This window comes from Mastomys coucha, unplaced genomic scaffold, assembly GCF_008632895.1.
Source record: "Mastomys coucha isolate ucsf_1 unplaced genomic scaffold, UCSF_Mcou_1 pScaffold23, whole genome shotgun sequence".
Taxonomy (NCBI): Eukaryota; Metazoa; Chordata; class Mammalia; order Rodentia; family Muridae; genus Mastomys; species Mastomys coucha.
In genome coordinates this window covers 88,149,415-88,152,616 of record NW_022196906.1, presented here as the reverse complement: position 1 = coordinate 88,152,616, position 3,202 = coordinate 88,149,415, and the positions used below count along the sequence as shown (strand labels likewise).

The 3,202-nt window shown below is 37.6% G+C and overlaps 1 pseudogene; it reads left to right on the top strand.

Annotated features, from left to right (window-relative positions):
* Positions 1 to 2,027: 2,027 nt before the first annotated feature.
* The window catches only part of LOC116073685, a 10,540-nt pseudogene continuing 9,365 nt past the window's right edge, over positions 2,028 to 3,202 (top strand).

The following is a 3,202-nucleotide window of genomic DNA, read 5'->3' as shown; positions in this document are numbered from 1 at the left end:
TCCCACTCTCTTAAAAAATAAATCACTTAGAAACACAGAAACAGAAGAGATGCTTATCATTAATGAGAAGATGTTAATTCTCCCCAAGCTGCTACATTGCTTCTAAAAGTTTCTATAAATTCTAATAAGCCTTGCTATTGCTTTAATTTTCCAGCTGTACTGAGGCACACAATGTGGTGTATGGATAGATGGGTACACTGTTAAGTGACCATCAGTAAGGCTGAGTAACAACTCTCCTGCCTCAAATATTGGTAGCACACTTTAGCTGGCTTAGCTAAAAATAGAGAGGAGAGGTGAATAAATGCAGACATGAAAGAGGAGACAAGACAACAGATACCTCAGGATTAGCAAAAGGGTTCTATCTGTCTCTCATGTCACACAAAATGTCAATTCAAAATGGATGGAAGACTTTAAAGTAAGACTCAAACATAGGCAAGGACATACCAAGATGCAGACAAGGACTAGAGAAGAGGTCTAATAGCTCAGGAAACAATACTAAGATTGATACATAGGTTGGAGGAGGAAGTACAGGAGAGGGGCAAATAAGAAGAGAATACAAGGGCCTATGTATAAAATACATAATGCAATTCATCATTGTCTATGCTAGCTTAAATATTAATTACAAATTAATAAGCAAATAAAATTTGAGGTAAACTTTTAAGAGGATTGTAAGAACTACTTGAACATTTATATGCTAACAGTTTGAGTAACCTAAGAACTGAATAATTAAAGGTTGGAGAGATGGCTCAGTGGCTAAGAGTGCTTGTTGCTCAAGTATAAATTCAAATCCCTAGAACCCAGGTAAAAAGCAAGGTGTGGCTATGACCTCAGAACTGTGGTAGATAGAGACAGGAGGGTTGCTGGGGCTTCCTGGCCTCCAACCTAGCTCCTGCTCAGTAAGAAGCCCCGCCTCATGGCAATAATGTGGAAAATGATAAAACAGAATACCAGGTCCCCCTCCTCTGGTTTCCATGACAATGCACAGGTACATGCACCCTCTCTCACACATGAACATACACTACAACTGTGCAGTCTCTCACCTGATAAAAAAAACTTAAGTAAACAAACTTACATCTATGTAAAGAAATTGATAAATTTCTAGAAATATGTACTTTTTAATAAAAGATAAATAGAGATAGCTCAAACAGACCAATAATAAATAGAGAGACTGGCTTGATAATCACAAAGTTCCTTTTAAGTCTGAGAATAGGGCACATGCCTACAGTCCTCGTACTTGGGAAGCTGGTATTAAAGAATTGTGAGTTTGAAGGCAGTGTGGGCTAGTTAATCTTTTCCCAAAACAAACAACTAGCCTTCAAGATTTGCAATAAAAGAACTCTCAGCACCAAATGGAATTTTACCAAATATTCAAGGAAGAAGCAATCTCAATCTTTACTAAAATCACCAACTCCTTTGGAAAATGGAAGGCAGAAGAATATTGCTCTGCTCTGTGAAAGCAATGTTTCCAAAATAGCAGTGACACCACAGGAAACAGTACCACAGAGCATCTCCAGTGACACAGATGTAAACAACCAATTCAACGCTAGCAAAACTAAAATTGACAGCACATCAAAAAAAAAAAAAAAATGAGGGGCTGGCGAGATGGCTCAGCAGGTAAGAGCACCCACTGCTCTTCTGAAGGTCCTGAGTTTGGATGCCAGCAAACACATGGTGGCTCACAACCACCCATAATGAGATCGGACGCCCTCTTCTGGTGCATCTGAAGACAGCTACAGTGAATTACACAGGAGCAAGCAGGGCTGGAGAGCAGCCACACACATGATAGCTCACCGCCATCTGTACAGCTACAGTGTACTCATACACATAAAATAAATAAAATAAATCTTTAAAAAAATGATACCCCATGGCCAAGAGCAATTTACCTCTAGTGGGGTCAGGATGGTTCAAAATATGCATATCAGTGGATGTGGTGCCCAAGTAAGCCAGAAGGAGATGAGGACCCAGGGGGATGCAACTTTTACCAAAATGTAGCACCCATTCAGAAATAGACTCTCAATGAAATAAATATGACTTACACAGCACCCAATCAACATCAAAATAAGTGGAAGAAAGCTACTTGGTGGATTTTGGTAAGTTTGAAGTATCCTTCTCTTTTTTGATTAATTTTCATTGAATGTCTATTTTGTTGGATATTAGAATGGGCACTCCAGCTTGTTTCTTGGGACCATTTGCTTGAAAGACATTTTTCCAGCCCTTTACTCTGAGGTTATGTTTGTCTTTGGTGCTAAGGTATGTTTCTTACATGCAGCAGAATGACTGACCTTGTTTTCATGTTCATTCTATTGGCCTGTGTCTGTTGATTGGGAATTTGAATTCATTGATGTTGAGAGATATTAATGACCAATGATTGTTAATTCCTATTTTTCTGATGTTTGTGGTGTATGTGTGTGTTTCCTTTATTTTATTTTTGCTGGTATGAAATTATTTATTTCCTGTGTTTTCTTCGGTATAGTTAGCCTTCTTGGGTTGGAGTTTTCTGTCTAGTATTTTCTGTAGGGCTGGATTTGTGGATGCATATTGTTTAAATTTAGTTTTGTCTTGGATCTTGCTTTCTCCATCTATTATGATTGTGAGTTTTGCTGGGTATAATAGTCTAGGTATACTTCTGTGGTTTCTTAGAGTGCTGCAAGACATCTGTCCAGGGCCTTCTAGCTTTCAGACTCTCAGTTGAGAAGTTGGGTGTAATTCTGAAAGTTCCAACTTGTATGTTACTTGGCCTTTTTCCCTTGTAGCTTTTAATATTCTTTCTTTGTTCAGCAGAATTAATGTTTTGATTATTATGTGGTGGGAGGGTTTTCTTTTCTATTTCAATCTAATTGGCGTCCTATAAGCTTCTTGTATGTTTATAAGCATCTTTTTCTTTAGGTTAGGAAAATTTTCTTCTATGATTTTGTTGAAAATATTTTCTTGTCCTTGGAGCTGGGATGTTTAACTCTCCTCTTCTACTCCTATTATTCTTAGGTTAGGCCTTCTCATAGTATTCCAGATTTTCTGCATGTTTTGTGTCGGGAATGTTTTAGATTTACTATTTTCTTTGACTGACATGTCAATTTCTTCTATTGTATCTTATCCCTGATATTTCCTTTTCCATCTCTTGTATTCTGTTTGCTTGTATTCATTGTGCTTGTTCTCTTTCCTAGGCTTTCCATCTTCAGGATTGTCTCTGTTTTTTTTTTTTTTT